Source organism: Apostichopus japonicus, chromosome 17 (genome assembly GCF_037975245.1).
Source record: "Apostichopus japonicus isolate 1M-3 chromosome 17, ASM3797524v1, whole genome shotgun sequence".
Taxonomy (NCBI): domain Eukaryota; kingdom Metazoa; phylum Echinodermata; class Holothuroidea; order Aspidochirotida; family Stichopodidae; genus Apostichopus; species Apostichopus japonicus.
In genome coordinates this window covers 7,855,776-7,881,930 of record NC_092577.1, presented here as the reverse complement: position 1 = coordinate 7,881,930, position 26,155 = coordinate 7,855,776, and the positions used below count along the sequence as shown (strand labels likewise).

The window sequence follows — 26,155 nt, the reverse complement described above, 5'->3', positions numbered from 1 at the left end:
CTTTATCACCTCCCCTAATCATATCCGAACCCATTCATGCACTCAAAAAAAACAAAAAAACTAAAACACGTATGTTGATACCTACGTATAACCCATGCTAATTATATTTCGTTCTATTTTGAACATTCGTTACTACGCCAGAACGAGGACGAAGTGCTTGGATTGTGCATTAGTGAGTGTGACCACTGCCGACATTGCAATTTCTCAAGATCAGGCCCCGAAAAATCCCAAGATATCCAAAGGACACTGTACTGTATGGATATCTATCAATATCTAGCGATATCTAGGGATGAAAATTCCAAGATCTTCCCTTAACTGGAGGCACATAGAGAAGGGAAGCCTTCAGTGTGCAATGAACTTGAAACTGTGCGTCTTTCGAAATGAAAAGAACATAGGGCATTGCACAATAAACAGATAACAGTTACCTATTTCATGAATTATTCAAATTTGTAAAGCAAACAACAGATACCACATCATAGCAGTGAGCATAAAAATAGCGTTCCAGGATAAATAGCCTCCAAACTGTCTATGTGTGTAGTGTTTGGTTTCGGCAATATCTGTTTCATTTTCATTTCCTTCAACAAAACGAAGTTTTATAGTAGCTGTTATAAGAGGTTTTGATATTTATACACCAATAAACTAACTCTGCCTGGATTTTCGAAAATTCCCTGACCAACATTCTTCATCATACTTACCTCTACAAGTGCAATTTTGACCGGTCTGTTAGGGTTTGAAGGAGGTTTTTCTATATTGGTTGTCCATAGATGAATTTCAATCAATATGGGTATGTTTTGAATTATATTTATTCCAGGAGAAATGTGAATTTTTAAATTCTGAAAAAAATAATGGGCTTAAAACCTTGAAAAATAGGGCTGACGGGTATTGTGGGCCGCGACGTAGAATCACCTACAAAAGCAATGATCCACAGGGGATGCGATGAGATCGAACATGATATTTGACAATCTTCGAAAAGGTTTTGGATGGAGGGGGAAAAATGGTTCTCAGGCAAAGTTTTACATCTGGTTGGTCATTTTCAAGCCCGAGAAGTGCCATTTCCGGTGATCTGGGTGTATATCAAAACCAGAATTATAGTTATATTGTTACGAGATAGGCTTCTTGTGTTTACAGTACGGCGTGATCTGCCTTTGGTCAAGTTTTCGATCATTAGCCATGCTTAGCATAGCACGAGATTTCTCTGAACAGTTAACTTTGATTCAGTAATTGACTCTTCTAGACAAAGTTCCCTGCGTCTTGTGGTACCGGCTTGTCGTCTCTATTATAAACAACATCTCATTGGATTCACTGATATATGGATACTTGCGTATGCCTGCCTGTATACGTATCATTTTGTACAGTATATATATATATATATATATATATATATATATATATATATATATATATATATATATATATCAAGTACCGTAGCCACTGGGAAATGTGAACACGTGCCCCGCCCTTCCCCTACCCTTCCCTTGCTTCTACCTCCCCTTCCACCCCTCCACTTCTCCTTCCCCTCTTCTCTCTTCCCCTCCCCATAATGATGTGGAAAGTTGATGAGTTTTATAACACACGCAAGCATAGTCGTATAAATTGGAGTTGACGTGATGTAATGATAGCATCATTTTGCAGTCTGGAGGCCTCGCAATCATATTGCGCCCCCGGGAGAAGTATGGAGGGGCTATAACAAACAATATGTGAAATGTGTCAGTGAAAAGAGGGGGCCCGGCATTGTCCTCGGGACCGTACCTGGCATTAAACGCTCCTACAGTACAGTGCGCAAGGGGTGGAGGAGGGCACATGGGCCATTGCTCTATCTCGGATCGTTAGTCAGGAGATGTGGGCCGTGGCCCCACCTCGGATCGTCAGTCGGGCGCAAGTGTAGGGTATAGTGCATGTGGGTCGTGGTAACATCTTAGATCGTCAGTCATTGGGAGATGGTTCAATCTGTGGATTGTTGTAATCATCCTGGTGAGAATTGGACCCTTGATACGGTTGTATCATTGCCCTTACTATTATGTTATCATTTATAAGTAAACATTGCGTTGAGAATTACTTATATGGACCTGCTTTATAGTCTAAATATGCACAGTGCATAATTTTATGTCTAAAGTTATATTTATCTATCCGGGGCAGGATCTCCAGACTCCCATCTCATATAGCAGCCTGTTTCAATAATCCAGCTCAGTCCTCCTACTCTATGAGGTCCTTCATCCGCCTCTGGAGCTAGCACAAAAGTTCAGGCTCCAATACATTAAACAGTAGGGAGTAATTGATACCCAGCTCCACCTCTCCTCCCAGACCTTTGATATCATGTGAACGCCATTGCGCTACTGGACCATATTGTCGCCTAACTGAAGCATATAAAGTTCTTTAAATGAAAAAAAGGAATTATCTTCTCAGTTTTCTAACATGATTCTATAATTTGAAAACATCTAACCGTTCATACAAAAGAGGCAGTGTTGATGACTTAAACTATAACTGAGTTCTTCCGTTCATTGAAAGCCTGCCTTAATGAAGTTAATCAACAAAGGAGAAATGACCAGGACGATCAATATGAACAGGACAAAATATTATTTGTTTCTACAACGGGACTCTAATCATGGTCCCTTGCAATCTTAATCGTACTTGTTAGAATCCCGCTCTAGCTCATTATATCTATACTTTCTTTTGTCAAATTATGTATATATATTTCTTTTTATTTGTGTAATAAACAGTGGTTTTACGTTGTTTTAATTTTCGTAAACCAAATGTAGATTTCTTGTCAAGACATAGCCTATACAGAGTTGGCCATCACCGCTTGTAGTTTCATCTAAACAGTTTTCGTAATTTTTAGGCATATTACGCACATAGAACAAAATACATCGGAAACTTACAATGGTTTGTATTAAAAGACGTCAATGAGAGCAATGCATATACGTACAGCAGGTACTTTAGAAAGGCTGACATGACAGAATAAACACAGCAAGGCATAAATATCAGATATCAAATAAATTCTTTGATTGTGTAAACTATAAAACATGAACAGTTAAATCTATACACTGATTCCTACCGATATCTAGTTAGCGTTCATGGCCGTATGTTAGCACGTCACATGACCTACACGACGCCATCTTGTCAATTGGATGTTCTTCATTCCTGTTTCCGTAAGTTCTTTTTTTCCTGGTTTTCATCTGGCATTTAAGGATTAAAGGGTTCTGGACTTACATTCTACTCTGGATGATTAACCCACAAAGCGATGATCGTACTGGTAAGTTACGTACAGGAGACAGTAATGGTGTAAAGCTTTACATGTACTGATATACCAAACACGTCATTAATAACACAGGCTATGTACTGATATACTAAACACGTAATTAATCCACATGTTGTGTACTGATATACCAAACACGTCATTAATAACACAGGCAATACTAAACACGTCCTTAATAACACAGACTATGTACTGATATACTAAACACGTCATAAATAACACAGGCTATGTGAAATTTATGACAACATATTACTATATAAACATGGCGTCTTCAAGGTCTTTTCAATTTATAAGAATTATTATCCATGTCTGTATGATCATATTTCCATGTCGATTTAAATATTTAATTAATTTGAAGGTAATAATGTTAAGCTCATGTTAGTCAAACTCTTATTATGTAAATCCTGGTTATTTGATAGGTCATTCATGCAACTACAACATATCTCTTCCAATCAGAACATGTGCTATCCTTTCACTTTATTGTTGGCAGACCAGATCATAAATATACTAACAGTGAGTCCTATCGAAACAGAAATGTAGAATTGTAATACTTTCATAGCAGGCCTTGCGCCTTTAGGCTTGGGTCCAACTTAAATGAATGAATCGGGATGGAAATCATTAAACAGATTCCTCAAGGTATAGGCTTATATCAGCTTGAAATTATATGCATATGAGAGATGCATTTGTCTTACTTTCTATCCGTACGGAATAAGTAGTAAATCATGTGGGAAGAATATGGACCATTGGATCAGTTTTACTCAGATTAATCTAGTAAGAAGTTCATGGGACATGGTATAAGTTAGGCATATATGTGGGAAGTAAAGAGAACATTGAATAAGTTCAAATAGGCTTACCAGGTGGGAATGTGGTTCTTGTCAGTAAAACTACGGTGAAACATTACAGTATTCTTAAACTCTACAAAACTTCCTGCTAATTAGGAAGAATATTAAAATAAACGAATAAGCAGACGAGTTTAAGAATTGAACTGATTTTTAAGATTTTTTGTTTAATAAGATAGCAATCACGTGACTGATATTTTGCTTTATCAGGGTGACTAGAACGATGCATGGTAAAGATTATTTTACTGTAATTATTAGAAAAATATAAATCATTTGAGATTCAAACTAATATAGCTTATAAAGGAACCGTTACAATTCGTTTCCTTTGCCCGAGTCTCGGTCGTGCCTCAGCAGTTTAACTTAGGCTAACAATTTTATCCTGGTAGGCTAATACTATACACAAGAGTGTATATTGATAACAGTGTGTCATCTTTCTCTCTAATTTCATCAAGTAAAGGTTACTGAGGGAATAATTACTAACTTTGATTTTATCATGAACGTTAATATTTAGTCACGTGCGCGCTTTGTGTTGCTGCATTATACACATTCAAGACCAAATTGAAAAATGTTTAAAAAGAAAACAGATTTTAACCTCCTTTTTGCAATGAACCTTAACTATAGCCAAACGTATGACGTACATTATTATCTGATGTCACTATCGATTAGCATCGATAAAATCATAAAACTTAATTCAAGCAGATTCTTTAACTTGTAAATAAATAACCGTTGTATCTACGATTAAAAGAGAGCCTCGCAATAATTGTGAAGCCCGCCATCTAAAACTGACGACCTGTAGGTGACATTCTTAAACAGTGGCGTAGGAAGGTACTTTTGAGTGGGGGGGGCTGAAGACTGATGGCCGGCCTGGGGGAGGGGTCTAAGGATTTTTTTTGCATTTCCAGGTAGCCTCAGATGCAATTTGGTGCAATATAGCACACTTCAACACCCACTCCATTTTGTAAACTTAATTTTGTATTTTCACCAGGCCTTAGATGCAATTTGGTGCTCCAAATGAGATTTTTTTCTCATTTGGAAATGAAAAAGGGGTTTTCTGACTTGCGAAGCGGGGGGGGGGGCGGAATGATACTTCCGCCCCTCCACATTTTGCACTGGGGGGCTGGCGCCCCCCCCCAGCCCCCCGGTTCCTACGCCCTTGTTCTTAAAGGATATCATGAATATTGATAACAAAACAGAAAGTTGAATTCTTTCAGGGCGGGTTAACATTAGATTACTTCAAAGGTCGAGGTTTTGTGTCAACAATAAACAGTAAATAAGAGATTAAGGAGAGATTCATTTTGATGTAATCTTTGTCAAGCCAGAGACCTGTTGGTAAAGTGACTTGTTCCGTGTTGACTTAAGAATTATACATTGATTTATGATAATTTTGTTAAGTTAGCTTTAACCAAGCATTATGTATCAATATATATTCGACAGATCATCGCTTTGAAAGATAATCATGGATAATATCACTCAACGGAAAAGAAAAGTGAAGACCCAAGTTTATCCCGCCAACCAGTCACGAAAGTTGTTGTGACGTCATAATCGATGGAGCGCCTTACAGTGCAAGGTTTGTTGTAATTACATAGTTTTGTATTAGTAACTTAAGCATAAGAAAGCTGATGTTTAAAATAAACATTGATAAGGATTTAAGCCTCAGGGATGTAATTACTCTTACAGTGTATGATCGAGAGTTCAACGTGATTATTTTTATTGTTTTCATTGTTTTGTTTCTACCTTATTAATTTGACCTAACCGATTGGAATGGTTATATGTAGATATGAACACATATAAGGCGATATAAAATTGCATAATACTCCGATTAAACCGGTATCATTTTGTCGTTCACAGCGACTTCAAACATATTGCACGCCATAATTGTTTCCAGTTTATGTATAAGCACTGACACGCCCCAATTTTATTGACCAAAAAGTAATGTTTACAAAACAAATTTTGCGATTTGTTTTTTCAGACAAAAAGGCCATACTCATCAGTTCTCTGAAGAGCAGGTATAAACTACAATATGACTCAATCCAGCCCATACCGTACATCAAGGACAGACTATATTGTGTTGACAAGGTATTTGTTGAGGGCGGTACAGAGATCTACACTGTTGAAGGAGCGAGGAAGGAGAAAGAAGGACCATGGGTACGTGTGGACTCGTACAAAGATATCTTCACAGATCCTCGAATGAAAGCTAAACGGCGCATCATAGAAGCAGAAGCCGGGTATGGAAAGTCAACAGTGACCCTACAGCTCGCCTATGATTGGTGCAATGGTGTAAAGGATTCACCTTTTAAAAACGTAGAGATTCTAATTCTTCTCCGGTTGAGGCAGCTGAACAGCAAGATATCTATATATCAAGCAATTAAACTGTTCTTAACACCGAACGATCCTCGTATCAAATCTTCTGATATTAAAAATATCATTGAAAGCTGTTCTTCTGTTAAGGTACTCCTGGACGGGTATGATGAGTTTCCTGATAGGGACAAAACTACCGGAAGTGACGTAGGACGTATCATTACCTGCAATCTGTTTGAAGATATTGATGTTACCCTGACAACCAGATATCTTCCGAAGGATTATGACAAATCAAACACAAAATATGTTAGGTTAGTTGGCTTTGACGAAAAAGCACGCGACCAGTACATTCGCAAGGCTGTTACCGGGGAAGACGAAGAAAGCGTTGCTAACATTAAGCGCGCTTTGAAAGAAAACCCGATCCTGGATGACCTATGTCAAGTGCCTCTTTTATTTGTAATGTTTTCTCACATGACCCACGAAAAGGCACATCTTCAGAAATTTAAGTCAGTTACCGGTTTCTTTCGCTACATGATTAAATGTTTCCATAGTCACAAGAGAAACAAATCACTGGACAAACACGCAAAGGAACACATGATCGAACATGAAAAGGAACACGACGAACTGAGTAAAGTAGCATTTGAAGGTCTCTGCGGTAAAAACCAACAGTTATCATGGCGTAAGGATGGACTCTGTACACGACTAGGTCAAGGGTTTTGTCAACATTATATTGCAGTTGGTGTCTTGGTAGAGGAAGAAGTTTCTGCTGAGACAAACGAACAGACTTCTACCACAGACATACAGACAATGACTGACTTAAGGTTCTACCATCAACTATTCTGTGAATGGTTTGCGTGTTTTAGACTGGTAGAAGTTGTAGCTGCTACAAGAAATGCATCTGAGCTGAAGAATGTTCTTGATAAAGTGGATCCATTTAATCTTCAGTACCTCTATCGATTCACCTGTGGGATTAGCTCAGCAGTTGGGAAGAGGATAACAGAATACTTGAAGAGCAGGACAGACGGTGATAAGTTTGCCATCCTCTGCATCCTGGAACAAACTGGTGAGGTAGATGGAATCAAGGACACCGTCAGGGATCTGTGTTCAAGTGTGGTGGAAATCAATAGATACTCACACAGTAGACTACTACAGAGATCTACCATACAGCTACTGGAGATTGGTGCCAGATATGACGTAAGTATGAACAATAAATTAATATTTTACTAGTTTCATGGATTGAGTTGTTAGACATCGTAGCCGAATGTCAGTGTAGATGTGACACAAATTCAATTAGAGTAAATATTGCTCTGACAAATGAAAACCCAAAGTAAGATTCCTGATAGCATATTACATGCTCTCTTCACGTGATGGAATCATGGTGGAAATGTGTGCTGGATATATAATGTATAGTCAAGTTAAAAGAAATACCAACATAACATTAACAGCAGGACCAAAGACTTCCTTTTACCAGCAGGGCGTTGTCACTTAGTAAATGACAGATCGTTAGTTTAAAATGATAACAAAAACATCGTATTTGAAGCACTGAGAGTTCTAATTCATGCAGTTATTTGACCTATATTACAGGTTTCTGTTAAGTTTTGTTTCCAATTTCACCAATCATAACGAAATTTACGAAATATAAGGTGGCAAGGGATCAAACAAGGCCATAATAAGTTAAATAATGATTCTGTCCAACCCAAACAACTTTTTTTTTATCTTTAAACACATTCGACAAAACACGAGGATGTATCTTAATTTAAACTTAAAATATTTTGAACAATGTTTCATATATTAAACTTGCTCATGAAACGGAGGTAAACGACAAAGGCAAATGAAAATATAATTGAAAACATAATGAGTTGGAAAGTTTAGAACAGTGAAAAAAGTTCCAGCCTCCACCGGGAATCGAACCCGGGCCTCTCGCTTTATATGTGGACACTCTACCCAAATAGGCTATGGACGCTGATTGTATACGTTAATATCCATATATACATTGCTTGTGAAGTATCGGTAAGATTTGAAATGAGACTCAATTTAACATATAGGATATAAAAACAACTTTCAGACATACAGCCTTTCATTAAACAAATATGAACAGAAAAGCTCGCTCTTCACATCGCGTAGAATGATTCTCTGTTTTTTTATAAATAGCAATAAATTAAAGACTCATTAATTGTGAGGTTATTTACACAACATGATGATTTCAAGGGCGAACAACTCATAAATAAAGTCATTTTGAGAATCGACTTATGGGAGCTGCAAGAAGGTCAATAATACTCGTTACATATGTATGGTGTATAGGCAGAGTGGTATTGTAGGTTGGGTGGGGTTGCCGCAAGCCCCCTGGTTTACTAATCTCGTAAATGTTTATCCTTTTATACGATAAATGCAATTTGAAAGGAAATGAAAATGAAATATGAAATAACCATTAAACCTAACAGACATTGAGAATGTACGTTGTTACATATCAGAGATAAAGCATACAATAGCATATACTTAACGATACTATTTTCTTTAACAAATAATCAGTATTTTTTTAAAAAAGAGACTCATTATTATATACGAGGAAGAAAGTGTAAGGTAAAGCCTAACAAAAAATAAAGATTAAAATACCTTGATCTGCATCAACGTAATATTTGATAGAAAGATAAACACTTATAGAAATAAAGGTGCGCGGTTGTAAGCGTGGGGGAGGAGGGGTGCTGATTGTAGAAGTCTTGTGTTTTTATGAATCAGGAACAGCTAAGACTCAGCCATGAGAGTATTACATAGAGATATATTAAGAATAAATAATAATAACAGATATGTAGAAAACCACCAAAATGAGTACACCCCTTTGAATATGGCATCTGAAAGAAAGTTCATGAAAACTTCACAATCTCTATAGGGCAGTACGACCAAGACAAAGTGGCATTGGAGGTTGAGGGGGGTGCCGAAAGAGGTAACAGTTATTGGTAGATTTCTCCTTTTACGATAAATGGGATCTAATCGATATCGCAACTTTATAATTTAGTGTTAAAGGATCCTTTGAATTTAACTTCGGATTGAGCTAGATAGGGGAGGAGAAGGTGATGCCAGAATTTACAACTTTTCCTTTTAAGCTCGTTGTTGTAAACTGATGTCGAGAAGTCAAGTAACTTGAAAATATTTAGCACAAACCAATACTTCTTTTGAATTTTTTTCTTCACTTTCCAGTCAGCATTTGACCCGTTACATATAGAAGTAGGCCTACATGACATCATTCGATCGGACTGCATAGTACCGTATAGTTCAAGGGCGTAGGAACCGGGGGGGGGGAGCCCCCAGTGAAAAATGTGGAGGGGCGGAAGTATCATTCCGCCCCCCTCCGGTTCGCAGGTCAGAAAACCCCTTTTTCATTTCCAAATGAGAAAAAAAATCTCATTTGGAACACCAAATTGCATCTAAGGCCAGTTGAAAATACAAAATTAAGTTTACAAAATGGAGTGGGTGTTGAAGTGTGCTATATTGCACCAAATTGCATCTGAGGCCACCTGGAAATGCAAAAAATTCCTTGTCATGGTATATTTCAAACAACCCTTGCAGGGAGTGTAGTGTATGGTCATCGAGCCATGCTAATGAAGTAACAACTCTTACAGGGAGTGTAGTGTATGGTCATCGAACCATACTAATGTATTAACAATCCTTGCAGGGAGTGTAGTGTATGGTCATCGAACTATGCTAATGTAGTAACAACCCTTGCAGGGAGTGTTTAGTGCATGGTCATCGAACCATACTAATGTATTAACAATCCTTGCAGGGAGTGTAGTGTATGGTCATCGAACTATGCTAATGTAGTAACAATCCTTACAGGGAGTGTAGTGTATGGTCATCGAACTATGCTAATGTAGTAACAACCCTTACAGGGAGTGTAGTGTATGGTCATCGAACCATACTAATGTATTAACAATCCTTACAGGGAGTGTAGTGTATGGTCATCGAACTATGCTAATGTAGTAACAACCCTTACAGGGAGTGTAGTGTATGGTCATCGAACCATACTAATGTATTAACAACCCTTACAGGGAGTTTAGTGTATGGACATCGAACCATACCAATGTAGTAACAAACCCTTACAGGGAGTGTAGTGTATGGTCATAGAGCCATACTCATGTAGTAACAACCCTTACAGGGAGTGTAGTGTATGGTCATCGAACCATACAAATGTAGCGTCTGTGTAGCCTAAAGACATGCGCCGTTTTTTCGTTTTAAGGAGTACATTAGAGCCTTGAAATAAAAAAGTTAGAATTAATTTCCTTTAATGATATAACTTCTCTCCTCTAAAAGATTCCAAATGTTATCAGGTTGTTTTCCTTCTATTGTGATTAATCCATCAGTGGCACCCCATTTGGTGTAAATGAATACCTACACTCCTCAACGTGTACCACCCAAGTAAAATAATACCGACCCTTGACAACAACTTATTCGTTATTGAGGTCATGCAGTGTATAAAGCATTCAACTTTTATTTTCTATATACAACCAATGGTGAGCGTTAATATACAATATAACGGTTTTGTTGTATGTCCATAACGTATTGTTATTTTCACGGGCAGTGCACGTGAGTTACCGATCAATACACATGCTATACAAAGTTTATTAGTTATATTAGTCAAATAACTGTTATATTATACAAACGCTTGTACATATATAACGGCATTATATATAGATATATCATAGATAATGCAGAGACAACGTTATAACGGCGTGCCACAGTAATATTAGGTCAACATTTCACTTTTAATTTACAGGCTCTTTTATTGTCTTCGAGGCAGCTCCCTACTATAATTAGAGCTCATTGGTATCATTAAAAGCTGTCACAAACAGCGCTCCCTGCTTTAAAGTAGGATGCTGTCACAAAAGAGCGCTCTTTGGTTAGGGAGCGGTCACAAAGAGAGCTGCCTGGTTAAAGGAGGATCTGCCACAGAGAGAGCTCCCTATTATAATAACGGAGCTGTCACTAACAGAGCTGCTTTGTCTATTTAGGAAACTGTCACAAAGAGAGGAACCTAGCAGGGTGAGCGACTACTCCCTCCCTTTCAGTGTCGAAAAAAATGTTAAAAGCTGTTGATTTTTAGCATGGTATATTGTCAGTGCTCTTTTGATCTTGAATACTCGTCAGCTCCGTTAACTCGATTATAATTGTAGTAACATTCAGGCCTACTGATTCAACTACTTACTTAGTTTGGCAGATGCAGTTAGCTAAATTTAGCCTATAGCCTATTACAAGCCTACAGTTGGCCACTGCGTAATAAAACACATATTGCCTACCTAACAGCACTCGATGGAGTGTCACGAACCGTATGCACAACGACGTCGACAACGTGCGTTCTCATCCTTTCTATGATTCGCCCTAAGTTATGAAGCAAAACTAGCAAATCGTACGTGATACGCACTTCCTATAAATAATTATTACACTGCTAATACACTGCGATAACGATATTTGTTTTTAGGCCACTGCACATCTGGCTGTCTTACAAAATATGAAAGTTTATATATTGTCCATCAGTTAAGTTCGTCAAATGTATTAAATTCAGACATTTGACAATAAACAAGAATCGTCCCACTGGAAAAATTGTAAAAAAAAAGAGAGCTGTTTGTTTTTCAGATATAATATGTAAAAGAATTAACATGTAAACGAATTCAAACAGGAAACAAAATCTGCTGATAATATGATATCGTATGAAAATGATGAAACTAGCAAAACATTGCACCAGATCGCATCTAAGGACCTTCAATTGTTCAAAAATATCTCAAAGGGGAGGGAGACGTCCCCTACCCTTAGCACCTCCCCCATATCAATCGCAAAATGTGCTCCCCCTTTCAAATTCCTGAAAATTTCACTGAGAGTGTTTGATGCGTATGTGTATGCACGATGCTAATATAGAATATGCATACAGGATCAAAGTATCAACAGATAACTATATCAGTGATAAAGTAAACTGTTTGTTTGTTATGTTAATATCGGGTGACGGAAGGCTAAATAAATGATGTGAGTAGCGTGATATATTTTGATTGTTATCGCCGTTACAAGTAAACATAACAAAACGATTTCATATTGAATTGCACTGACTTAAGTGTGTTCCAACACTGCAGGTACACAGAGACTCAGAAGAGAGCAAAATTTATGTACGATACTTCTTCAGCGCTAGCTTATAGGCCTCAAAGTTACAAGTCATTCAATTTATTTGAAATTAGCGTAGAAAATGGAGATGTGAGATGTGGGTACGGGGGAGGGGGCAGGAAAGGTTAGAGATAGTAACACTCACCTGGGCATTTCTTCGTATGCAAGCTTCATTTTCAGCACGAGACTATATTCTCGCTGTAAATCGAGGCAGATAAAGCAAGATTAAGGTGCTCATTTCAATATTGTGTATCTCTGTGTCATGTTCAGGCCAAGTCATGGAATATGACATATCTTTCTTTTGTACATCCACAAAATCTTGTTTTATTTCAACATTCCTGCCGTAATTTTCGTGCCATTTTCACTGGATAAAAACTCACATCTTATTTTTTTTCCCGCCTAAGCGACGGAGGTCGGTAACACCGGATTGTTATAAAATGAACTGCTAAACGTTCCTTTTGTTAAGCTGATTTTAAGCTAAAATAATGAATACTCTGATCAGGGCCGCCAGTCCGAAAAGGAGGGGAGGCCGGTGGAGGGAGGGGGGTGGGTACATTCATGAATAAACATGGATACAACTGAAGGAATCCGCGAGCGCCTTGGCGCAAAGACTTTGTCGTCCGGGGTCCAGGGGCGAAGCCCCTGCAGGGGTCTAGGGAAATGATATGTCATTCATAAATATAGTTCAACAAAAGTTACATTTGACAAGTAATTCGACTTAAAATTAAGAAAGACAACTATTTATCATCATGTTGTAATTTATCATAATTATTCAAATTGAAACTTAAACCCAAAACGGAAACTATGCACACAAAGAATAACTTGTTATACAAACGTCTACAACATGTACATATATGGTATAATAAGTATATTTGACGAGCACTATTTGGTATATGGGCACATTCACTTTATCGAAACATGAAACCCTATAAAATAAAGATACTTCAGGGCCTCAAGACACATAATTTATCTTCTAAATGTTACATAGCGGTGTTTTTGATGTGCGCAAATACCAGGGCCTTTTCAGAAGGTTTTAGTGTGTGGGCTATTCCCAAAATGGACCATCATGACACTATCTAAGAGGAGTGCCACCATCGGTTGGCGCGTAACGTACCAAGAATGTTTTGTCAAAAAAGAATCCCAGATTACCGGAAATGACAATTCCCAGGCCATGTAAGTTGCATATAAACATTCTTAATGTTGAGATCTCATGTTTAGAAATTTACACTTAGAACTTTTATTCGGTAAAATCACTTTGTAGGGAGAAACTAGGAGCTTACGTTACTTTATAAGCTCTGCTCTATTTGTTGTTTGAAACAGGTTATTGATGATATAAAGCACGCTATAGGGCATTCTGATCGTAGCCATATACTATATATGCTAAGATGGAGCCATACAGGGAATTTAGGTGTGAATAAATTGTCGGGTTGTGTTATCATTATGTTTTACATGCCAAACAGGGACCTGCTGGGGATGGGGGCAAATGAGCCGAGTGGGTGGGCCGTGTAGCAACTGTGCCTCGATATTCTTAATAAAATCATATGGACACTGATATAGGGGCTAACCAAGGGCGGCGGAAGCACTTTTATTCCGGGGGGGGGGGGGCACCGACATCAAAGGGCACTTGGCAGAAATTCGATTGGACTGATGCAGCCTTAAATTGTTTTACAAACCCCTCAGATGGCTGGAAACGGCCCTTCCCGAGTGTTCATTCTGGTTCCCTGGCCTCTTGCTAACTTGAGACACCTCAATGTTTATGTAGGAAAAGGGCACATTTTTAACCTGAGGAAAAGTGGGGGGGCACGTGCCACCTGTGCCCCCCCCGTTCCGCCGCCCTTGGGGCTAACAGTGAAACTGATAAGCCTATATAAAACAAATATATTAATGAACCGCTGTTCCACATTATACTATACACTGTTCACGCAGGTTAACTCTTAGGAGCTCTCTACGTGTATTGTTATTCTAACAAAACCCGTGAAACCACGATAAACACACAGTCACGAGCGGGTAATATAGACCTTGTGTAGCCTACCTATTGTACGAAATTCCTATGATACGTGCCTAGAATCTTGGGGTTGCGCAATACTGACTAATTAAGTCATAAGAAAAAGAATAAAAAAAGCTAACTGAAATATAGCGCATACTAACCAGGCGTTCACATTATGGTATGCCTGCTGTCATTTAGGAAGTGAAAATCTAAAGGTGCAGCTACCCATGCATACTAAACTACTGCGTGTCAAGGGGTATGCGCTGACCCTGTTAGGAAAAATAGAACAAACATAACAATATATTATATTATACAAAAAATATAATTATACAAGTATAAATGAACAAGAGAAAACTGGCTGGGAATGATTAACAAAGGAAAAAGAGGATTTCAGGTTTAATCAGTATACAAAATAATCAGCATCTTATGAATGATCATCAAATGTATACATAAATATGAGGGAGTATTAATACATACTTAGCCTTAACTAACTGTTGGGACATGGCCAAACGGGAGAGGGATGTAATGGGTAAGCCCTTCGGTAAAGAACAGTAAGAACAATACAGGCGACACTTTGGTATTAACGTTAACGTCTTCTTTTATTTAGTATGGGAGGGAAAACAGCTTCAACCCAACGAGATCATTTGATTCGTTTATTTGGAAACCTACGCTCAGAATGTCTGGGATGCACCACGCTAGCGTGCCTACTATTCAGCGTAGTGATACAGTTCACATCGCTACATGCAAACTGACGGAGTAATGTACATGTATACAAAGCCGTTACTACATTAACTGCAGTACGATACTATTATGTAGGGTGAAGAGGGTGTCCAGCAATTGGTCAATAGTGTTACCCCCTTGAGGATATAGAAGTAGTACCAAAGTCTGAATATTCAAAACTTCACCTCACTACATAACCGTCTTGAAATTCATGGCATTTTCAGTTAATTAGGTTTTACATTACCATTCACATTAATGTTCTGTATATAAAGGCGAACATGAATTATGAAGGGTTGGGCCTATGTCATGGACAGAACCGAAGTATACTGTCTCTGGCCCTACACACCATTCATAGTTCATAAATATATTGGTCACTCAGCCTCTTGAGGCAGCCTTCTTGATAACACAACCACCGTACTTTCTATAAATTACGAAGACAAAACATTGTACAACGGCAGTATTGATAGAATAAGAAATATAACTATCTATATAAATTCAGAAACAAATTCTGCAAAAAATTCCCCATCTCCTTGCTACCTTTGCCTTCTATGAGTGTAAAACATGCTTTGTCAATTTGCAAGAAGAAATCAAAACAGATTATATCAATTAAATGAGATATAAATTAGCAAATTACAAACAATAATGGATGATGTCATCAAGAAATATTACAGAAAAATTTGTAAGAAACAATGTCTTTATCAACCCCTTATTCTTTGTCTGTCTTTTCTTCTCAAAGTTTGAGTTTCCACACTCCCCTCCCCCCCCCCCCCAACCCCAACACCATTCTCCCTATATACAACAAAACAATACCCTCACTATTAAAAAGCAACTCTATCAGAATTAGATTAATTTAAATATACTTTTTATTTGTTAGTCCTGGCAGCTGAAAATTTCAGTTTTTCAACATTCCTGATACATGTTTTATATACAGTACTAGCAAAGTATGACCTTGTACAACCTTGTGAGAAGCGAGCAACACTTGTACAGCAACTAAAGATGATCTTTACTTCTCACTAACTGTTTCCTGATCTTTCCACGGTAACTACAATCTGTAAAGGAAAGAAAATGATTCTAAACAAGTTTATATGCAATCAATATTCCAAAATGGTTGAGAAAATAGCAAAGAATACTTTCTGGGGAGTGCATTGTATAAAGTAATACATGAAAATCCTACTGGTGGTATGAAATAGCACAAACACTGTTAATCCAAAAGGAGTTTTAACATTTTAACATAGAATTTACAGCATAATTAAAGACAACCAAATTTATGCTGTTTTGTAAAGTACAAATTCCAACATTTTTCATTGGTTGGTTAAGGAGGAGTTGACAGGTGATCCAAGACTACCAAGAGATTATGATAGCTTTGCCAGGATTGGAAGGGGGGGGGGTAGATATGATATTCATGTGTTTCCAACTAAATGTGTGAAGGATGTTAACTATAAGCCATGATGGTATGGGTACCATCACTTGCAAAATGGTGCCAGGTCATCTTAAGAAGAGTAAACATGGTAAAAATAGCTTATCAAGAGTACCACCTACCCTCCTCACCTCCCTCCCCCTTCCACAGATAAAAGACCAACAGAAACTAAACTCAAAGTCATAGTCTCTTACTAGACTACAATAACAAGAACTAAAGAGTGTTGGTAACACAGCAAGAAGGATGAAGCTATCCACCCAAAGACTCTGCTGGACCAGGATTTTCAAATCAATAGATCGGCAATGGCAGTTTGTGGACAGCAATTAGAATCCCTTGATAGACCTACGGTAACATCTCTTTATTTATGCATTTTTTTACAGACATGGGTATCCGATGACTGTAACTTGCTGGCGAATTGTCACATATAAACTCCCCATATATATATAACACAGTTCTATGTAACTGATTGATTTCAACAAGATTTTAGTGCCAGAAATATGCAATTCAGCATTCATCACTTTAGCATATGAAGTTTAAAGTTACAAAGTGTTTTAGATGTACACAGCAAAACCCAACACCATTTAACAACATAACCATGGAGTTATAATTTAGTAATGAAACTCATGACATCATTGATGCTTGTCTAACTGGCTTTTAAATTCGCTTTCCATGATCACTGAGTTGTTTATAGGCTGGCACATCCTATAATGTAGTGTTGACAATATTGGTCACATGCAAGAAATGATGAAAAGTGGAGGAATTATTTTAGCAGTTATAGATCTAGATAACATTTGGTTCATTGGGGTTTAACAGGTGACCATATTGCAAGAAGGCAGTCTGGTTATTAATGGTAATATTCAAATTGATTTACTTATTTTTGTGACAACTGTTATTAATTTTTATATTCATACTTAGGTCACTTTCATATACCAGGACTGGAAAGGGGAGGGTGGGGGGCTGTGGGTCAGTGAACAATTATCCTTTAGAAGTGTAGTGTAGTTTCCCAGTCTCCTTTACCTACATCAGCTGGTTCTATCATGAATTATATATTCAAGGTTTAATGACAAAGAGAAATTTAAAAGATTCATAATGATCAGTATGTTTTAATGCTATGTAGCTCATTTCTATGTACAGGTAAACCTGATGTCAACCATTTGCACTGTGATATAGTAGATATAAGAAGGAATATTCTTTTTCTCTGTGTTAAAAACCTAGGTACCCAACAAACTGTGACTGTCTATGTACCTGCATGGTAAACCAACATGCTGATAATGAGTTAAGGTTAATATGTAACAGCAAGTCAGAAACATTGGGAGTAACCCACAAGAGCTTAGTGTAATTTCAAGAGCACATGAGTGTAGCCATTCTTCATGATGTGCAAGTTTTGTGGCCATTTCATGAGTTAGAGGTTTACGGTCTAATAGATGCCTTATTGTTTTATATAAAAAAGATGAGCTCTATGATTAACTTTTTGCACTTAACTCTTGATGTAATGTTGAAGATAAATCAATTTTGTATGTTGTACTGCATATACAGGTTATATCTTTATATACTGTACTTCAGAAATTCTTGTAAAAGTAGTCTCCCTGCATGTTATAGATCACTGCCCCCCCCCCCCATTCCTCCTTGAATTTATTCTGGCGATTAAAGTCCCCACGAATAATACATAATACATGGTTGTAACCCTGCTGTACCCTTTGTCTAGATTTGATGTTTGTTGGGGGAGGGGACGGGAGGGGGAAGAGGAGGGGGAGAGCATGAAATTTGACTTACATTCATTCTAGGGATGGGTCGATCATCATTACAACTACATTTTTGTAATACAACTTTAAATCATGCCAATGTATACAACATTAAATTAGTGCAATTTAGAACCATTTCCTGCAAGCAATGGAAAGAGTTAAATGAGTCAAATGTCAACTAGGATAGCATTGAACATGGCACCCAGCCAGTTGGGGCAATTTCCTAATGCTACTACCTCTCTAAACTGTACTCCAACATCATGCTTTCAAAGCACTAGTATAATTGTCAGAACAAACAGTTCCTAACCTTGATCTGATTGAAACATGATATTCATACATCTCATACTGACAATATGAGTGCTCTGTAGCTAGACCACAGAATAGAAAAAATTGTCCCAACTGGGTGGATGCACCCCCATGGCTTCATGCATATTCAAAGTTATTTAAAAGATATATGACTACTGGCAATACTAGTTATATGGAATATACCAGCTAAAGATAGCAATTACTGATAGCAGATGCCGGGAGAATCCCTTATTCATTCGCTCTTATCTGATTTATTGTATTAATGGGTCAACACAATACCAAGATTACAGGTGGCAAAGCACAACTTCAAAGACTTGATACTTCATAGATTCTCAATTTCAAACACATCCATGATCAGACCAAGGTACAGTACATACTAGAAAAACTTAGCTTGTCTGGCATGTGGGCAATTATTATTTTCTACAGAAGTTGAAGTTTTCTTATAAAATGTTAATTGAGGTATCTATCAGTAGCTGTCTCCACTTTAGAGGAATCTTCCATCCACCACTGCATACTACAATGTATTAATTGTGTTAAGAACATTTTGTTAGCTCTACACAATAAAACAAGTGGCATCTAAAAAAGGCATTTGATGTTATTTATAGAACTAATAATGCAAGCTGTCTTCACCTACATATGGCCTGTAGATTTAATCAAAGGTATCCAATACAACCCATGATCATTTCACAAAGTGACAGTTCAGAAATTATTATGAAAAGACTCACCAGACTCACATCCACAGAGGAAGTTATGACATCAGTGATGTGTTCCTACTTGACTTTTTCTTTCACTTTCTTGGAAGAAATGTACCAAAGAAATGTTGATAACTGTATCACCTGGAGGTTAGAGAGAAAATACAAAATAACTCAACTTTCCATTTATCAGATTTATCAAGGAGAAAATTCATCAGGTCTGTGATCATTTGTGTAACAGACATCAATGTCTTTCCTTGTGTCTTATTAATAAGTATATATGAATATTTTACATAGCTTTATTCTAAGGGCAGCATATATATTGTTTCCTATTTCGGTTTTTATATTTGGGTTTGTTGGACTGACATAGCTAACAGCACAGGACTAATATTAGTATTCAAAGGACCTCTGCCTTTATTTTAAAGCTGCTCTTAAGGAATATATTTAGCATCTGAGGTAATCAAAACATTTAGTTATTTACAACACTTGTAGTGCTAACTGATGAACTCCATGTTACCTCCTGACAGTTTTGAAGCTCCCCACCACCCCCAATATAAAACAAATTTTGACGATTGCTGGGATTTTTCTACCAAATCTTCCATAGTATTGCAACAGGAAATCAATGTAGAAAGCATATGTGCATGACTTTGCTGCAAATATCTCTTTAAATGAACAGTACTATAACTGAAGTGCAAATAATGTACATCCCAGACAGAACACATTACGAGAATCCTTCAACACTATTGAACAATGGCTAGGAAAAGAATTCTGAATTACTTTGGTTTTTACTCTGAGGAAATGCAGAGGATCCATAAACTACATGCATGTCTTGTAATACTGACTGACAACAAGATATGCACACATTACAGTAAACCAACCAAAGACTTCCACTTGCAATCCCTTAGTATATAGATCATTGGCAAATGGCATAAAGACTAGATTATCTTCAGATTTAAATTTGACATCAATTTTCTTGGGTTTTGGAAGCACATAGGCTTCAGACAGTGTGATCATAGCAACAACATCACTGATTTACTTGCTAAGGTACAGTAATTGTGCAGGGTGTTGTTCACTCTTACATTATATATAGTAACAAACTCACTTAATACATGTCTCCATTAAAATAGAATGATGGAGAAGTATGTCACATATTAACTTTTTTATAAATGTCTTAGCCTTGGCAAATCTTGGCTTGATAGCAAAAGGAAATAATCTCACGTAGGTACTCCTACTACTGGGAGGAGCTTACAGGCTACCTCCAAGAAAACTAACCCTATTCAAATAGCTTAATTTAGTCTTGGGATATTGAAGTTGCTGATAACTCAAGTTAGAAGGTATATCTAACGTAACTAATGAACCAATGGAAGCCTTACTATAGCTTTGGTCAAGTTTAACTACTTGTGACAATTCATTCTTTAGTTTGTAACTGCGATATAACAGTAAGTATAGTCCTCCTCATAATATAAAGCAGACTTTAGAAGTGTTCTAACGTAGTGTAGGTATGGGTCTTGTTTTGTTTGAAGTGACTCTATTTAATAGTACGGGGCCATGAACTTATGAACTAAATTCATTGTTTAAATGCCTATCATACATGTTACTACCTCTTTGCTGCCTATTAATAAAGGGGACCCAGCTCATTAACATATACACCTTTTTGTGTACTTTTACACACTGGTAAGCAATACAATGTATGGCATTCAGTGCCTAATTATATGGTGTACGTATATAGGTTGCCTTTATCTTCCCCTCTGGCTCTTAGGGAATTTGCTGATCAAGAAAGATTCAAAACAATTACTGTTTCCCCAGGATTAGGCAGTAACAAAGTTACTTTATACCCAGACTCAAATCTAATTATAACTACAACCCAGCTTACCAGTCCTGCTTTACACTAATTATACACTTACCATTACCATCAGCATATTGTAAACCATTCTGTGCAAGATCCGCATCATGTGACCTCCAAAGATCGTCATAAGACTGATTAATCCACATTTACCTAATGAGGAGGTAAGGACAAAAGAAATAAGAATCAGTTGTCACTAATTCTATATTGAGAATATCAGAACAAGATATGTTTGAATGTAAACAATAAAATCCATTGTTATTGAGTATGTCTTTACAATATTTACTCCACAGTCTTTCTATTGCTCACAGATATACAAGCTAATGCTAAAATGACATTGTGTCACTGAAACAACTCAATAGACTGCAAATTCATTTTATTCATTGAAAGGCACTTTTGTATTTTCAAGTTGAACAGCTTTTGAAAATTTACCCAAAAACAAAACAAGAGGTTAAATTTGGTAACATGTTTGGAATCCTATGGATTAGGCTTATTGATCAGCACACTTTCTAGTTTGGTACTTTTAACATGACTGTTTTTTTGTTTTAACACCAAATGTCTAATTTTGTTACTTTGAAGTCAAGCAAAGTTAGGCCTAATTACTGGTCTGGATTTGTTTTGTCAAACAATCAGTATACCGGTGTCAAGCTGAGGCTGTTTTAAGACATATATACATGTTTTTGTCTTTGCTTCCACAACCGTCCCTGTAACTTCATTTCCACCTTTGTCAATAGACAGCAACCTGACCCCCCCCCCCCCCTCACACACACTTATAACATAATTACTGAACTACACAATGGCTTTAAGAACATAAAAATAATACAAAATGCATTAAGAATGTCAAATGACATAACATGCTGAATCCTAACAAGAACTTGTCATATTGTGTTGTACAGGGATGAGACTGAGCCGGGGAAAAAAAATCTGAAATTTATCGATAGCCGTCCTGGGGGAGGGGTTTAAGGGGAGGGGGACAAAGGGGAGGGGGTGTCCCCCTCCCCTTTAGAAATTTTTTGTCAGCTAAGGAGGGCTTAGATGCAAAATGGTGGACTCTAGATGGAATCTATCACATCACGTAACTCGCCAAAAAAGTGTGGAATTTCTGCTTGTATAATTTATCCATTTTTTGAACCAAAAAAAGGCTTTTTTGCTTGCTTTGTGCTACTTGATTCCACCACTGGTCAAATTCGGTGTTCCTTCCCTTCACAGTCCAGCATGTTCGGCAAAAAAAAAAAACCCCCAAAAAACCAAACAAAAATTAAATAAAAAAAATAATAAAAAACGCGAATTACGAGAAAAAACGCGAAAATGAGAAGAAAAAAAATCGGAAATCCGCGTTTCCGCGGAAGAGTCTCATGCCTGGTTGTATGATCTTCTGTGATAGAATCATAAACTGTTGCTTGTCAATAATCAATACCTGTAATATTTATCCATGACAACTATTTAATATGATGCAATGGGTGGACCTTGTCAAAAATTACATAATATCCACTCAAACATAGGGACAGTGACAACAGAAAGCCGTCATTAGCATTAGATGCTCAAATTGGAATGAACTATTTCATAATGAAACAATGGATGTCTAATGACCATTAACATTGGTCAGATTTCAAAGATTGGAGATGACCATGGCTATAATATAGAAATCACATCAGAATTTACTCCTCTTGAAACGTACAGTTATGGTACAATTTGTAGAGATGATGCTACAATTAGAGAAACACTGAACAAAAGAGGTCTCACAGAATCCGTCAGTCTAAGACACAACCTTTAGAGGTATCTAAACTTAGATTGTTAATATGTTATGTCTTGTCTGGGATTAATTAAATTGAAGGGGGTTTGCGGGGTAGGGAGTGCTGGATGAAGGACTTTCCAGTGGGGAAATGTCCCATAAGGGATCATCTGACACTTTATGGAGTAAGAATATCCACCTAAACACTTGCATTCGCATGGCAGAGGGAGAGGATTGGGTGGGTGGGTAAGAATCAGGTGGTCGACTATGCAATCATTACCCTGCTCATGTAAACTGTACACATTTCTTCCAAGAGCTGTACTCCGGATACGAAACTGGTAAATCCCTAAAAAGGCTGATCTCAGGACTGAATAATTCAAGTTTACCTGATGATGAGAAAAACAAAATGCATTTGGTCATCAGTTATAATGTTATTATTCATTTAAATTGTCATAACTAAGTCTGCTAGTAGCAGAATTCGGTCATGTAACATTGTCAACCACATAGAAATAACACAGCTAATATAAACATACGGTATGCTAATGTAGTTTCAAAATAAATTACAAAGTAAAATTAGTAAAAGGACCATTCTCGGTCACGTGTGACGAAAAATGGGGAGATCTGCACCTTACAACTAAGTAACTACTTTTAGGTAAAGAAAGTTGGGTTGATTGTAGTACTAAAGTATGCACTAGGGGACTCTTTTACAAAACCATATAGCTTAGCCAAAATCAGAACATTCATGTGCTGGCACAGGTCATATAAAGGTCGTTCACGTGTGTGACGTGAAATGAAACTGGCTTTTTTGGGACAAAAAAACATTGGCAAATTCCTCAGTTTCTAACAGGGCTGGATAAACCTAATTTCTAATGTTACTACCTTAATGTGTTTCCATTCTAAAAAGACATTTCACCTAAATATTTCACTTCTAAAAATTAGCATAATACTACATAAGCTAAAAAAAATTCGGTCACGTATGTGACATTGTTGGGTCACGTGTATGACATTCTGAATTTTCATTCCATAGTATGCAATTTTGCAGTGCAAATGTTGACTCTAGTAATGACCACAGAACAGCACTGATTTGATATTCCATAGGAATTACTTTAAATCAGTTTTAGTGCCATGATTTTTTGGTCACGTGTGTGACATTGTTGGGTCACGTGTGTGACATTCTGCATTTTCATGGATGCTGCAATTTCATTGGATGAAGCTTTCCTCATTTGCATATAACACTGTTGTCATGCCATACACACATGACATAACAACAGTCCAAGTCCACAGTGCTGCTGCAATTTCATTGGATGAAGCTTTTCTCATTTGCATATATATATATACATATATAGTGCACACTGTACGCACTGGTTCACATTAATTTTCTATTCTGATATGTTGGGTAGAGGATGTGGGTGGAAGTGGGTGGGTTACATGCATACAGACAATTTGAAGCAGAAGATAACCATACCAAATAATTAAGTATACCTTGAATGCATGTTTATGCAGTCTCTATGCAGTAAAAGTAAGTCACATACTGTATACAAATCTGCATAGTGCACTATGGGGAGGGTGTTGGGGGGGGGGGGGTTGGAGGGAGTCAGAGTTTTAGACAGAACACTTTTAATTAATAACATTTCAATAGTTTCTAATGTTGTTTAACATGGCCTCCTTGAATAAAGATACAATGTTACCACTGTTTGCCCTCGCAAGCATGTTTCTGTAGAGCTAACGTATATGTTCAGTACAGTGTTATTTTACACCAAGCACTAAATAAATACACACTGTCCACAAACATGTACAGTACACACTGTACATGTATATGTACTGGTCATTCCATTCAATACTGTGCATATTTCAATGTCATTTTAAATATTTGCTATGTAGTGAATGCTTTTGCTAATTCAATAAATTAAAAGACTGTCAATAATTTAAAAGGACTGTTTAACCAGTACATACATGTACAGTGTTTACTGTATATGATTTTGGACAGTGTGTATTTAATGGTGCTTGGTGTAAAATAACACTGTACTGAACATGTACACACATATATAGTGCACACTGCATAGTGCATACTGTGCATATTTCAATGTCTTTTTAAATATTTGCAATGTAGTGTATGCTTAAATTGCTAATTCACTAAATTAAAAGACTTTTAATTATTTAAAAGGAATGTTTAACCAGTACATACGTGTACAGTGTGTATACTGTACAGGGCCATTCCACGTCACGTAAGTCACAAGTCAGAGAGACATTTTACTGTACACTTGTTTTCAATCTCCAGTTCAGTGCAAGTCTAGAGTAAAGTCATATGCCTATCATTCCTGAACTTAGAATACCTACAATAAATTCTGTCACCACTGCAAAACGTTAATGCTTTCTGATTGCGAATTATAGCGCCCTCAACTTGTGTCACGTAAGTCACTGAGAGAAATGAAGAATTTCAACTTTTTGAAAGAAATCAATAAATCCTGTGAAGTATTGAGAAAAATCTGTTAAGTTGCCTATTACATCTGAAAAAGACACATTGAGGAATAACTTCAAGGTAAAATTTAATTGATATTCCTTTAATACCGGTATTCGTATGCAAATTAGCGACGTCACGTAAGTCACAAAAAATTGTCACGTAAGTCACACGTGTGAAACTGCTCAGTTTCCTCTCACAGTTTCCAAAGATACAAGGTAACACAGGCTAAGGATATCTTTACAAGTTCATTATATTGAGATTGGGGGTAGGGGAGGGGTCTATTCCACATAAAAATAGAATCTAAGTGTTCACTTGTACATAAAAAGTCCTACAGACTAGTTTTGCAAAATATCTGTTTAAGTGCTACAGTAGCTAAATAGTTTCTCAATTAGGAGTAAACAAGTTTCTCTAGACTAGTTAATACAGAATACTTCTAATGTATTTGTATTTCTACATTTTTGGTTATAATTTTAAGCTTTTTGGTAACATTTTAGTCACTTTTGGGAATTTGGATTAAAAAAATTAATCCATGGATATAAATCCATGTGGTAAAGGCAGAAGGTGGCAAGATGTGTATGTGGAAAACCACATAAATACTGAAGGAGATCCACTAATGTCAGTTACTTATGTTGTAGTTCCAGCTCTGACCTCTCATATTAAGGTAGATGACTGGGTTGTTGTAAAATAAGATGATGTACTGTACCCAGGAGAGGTTACAAATATG

At 37.0% G+C, this 26,155-nt stretch overlaps 3 protein-coding genes across 4 annotated transcripts in view; 2 read left to right on the top strand and 1 right to left on the bottom strand.

Moving 5' to 3' along the window:
* LOC139985136 (C-C chemokine receptor type 1-like) overlaps window positions 1–4,941 on the top strand; it is a 76,407-nt gene extending 71,466 nt beyond the window's left edge. The window contains exon 2 of the transcript XR_011799296.1: window positions 4,918–4,941. The gene's annotated coding sequence lies outside the window, so the exon portion shown is untranslated. The remainder of the gene's footprint in view (window positions 1–4,917) is intronic.
* Window positions 1–14,795, bottom strand: part of LOC139985139 (uncharacterized) — a 33,410-nt gene extending 18,615 nt beyond the window's left edge. For both annotated transcript variants that reach the window (XM_071999378.1, XM_071999379.1), the window contains exon 1: window positions 12,677–14,795. The gene's annotated coding sequence lies outside the window, so the exon portion shown is untranslated. The remainder of the gene's footprint in view (window positions 1–12,676) is intronic.
* Window positions 1–26,155, top strand: part of LOC139984541 (NLR family CARD domain-containing protein 4-like) — a 313,255-nt gene that overhangs the window by 245,036 nt on the left and 42,064 nt on the right. The window lies entirely within an intron of this gene.